This window comes from Triticum dicoccoides, chromosome 3B, assembly GCF_002162155.2.
Source record: "Triticum dicoccoides isolate Atlit2015 ecotype Zavitan chromosome 3B, WEW_v2.0, whole genome shotgun sequence".
Taxonomy (NCBI): domain Eukaryota; kingdom Viridiplantae; phylum Streptophyta; class Magnoliopsida; order Poales; family Poaceae; genus Triticum; species Triticum dicoccoides.
In genome coordinates, this window is record NC_041385.1 from 93,064,720 (window position 1) to 93,065,212 (window position 493).

Sequence of the window (493 nt, forward strand, 5' to 3'; positions counted from 1 at the left end):
GGACCGTGACCAAGGGGCGGAGGTGGGACGGCGAGCGGCGGCAGCCACTGCGGGAACCGCAAGCGGGGCAGGGGCGAAAGCGGACGGGGCGGTGGAGGCGTCCGGGGGTAGCAGCGGGGGGAGGCGGCCACGGTGGGCGCGCACGGGGAGGGGCGCGTGCTAGGCGCGGCCACGGTGGGCACGCGCGGGATGTCGGTCCAGTCGCGGCGCGAAGGCCGCGGCCACGGGGTAGCATCGAGCGGACGGCGGGTGCGGGGAGAGGACGAGAGGGAGCACGGGGCGCGGCCATGGGCGCGGCCGGAGCCGGTCGGAGCACGGCCAGGGGGCGCAAGGTCCACAGTGAGGGCGGGGCGGACACGGGACAGAGGGGTGGCGCGCTCGGCACAGGAGCTCACCGTGGGATGGTGGGGTCTAGGCAGCGGGGGGTTGAGGAGGAAGACGGCGACGACGGCGTAGAGGAGGCAGTCCGGTGGGGGAGCGCCGGCGACGGGCG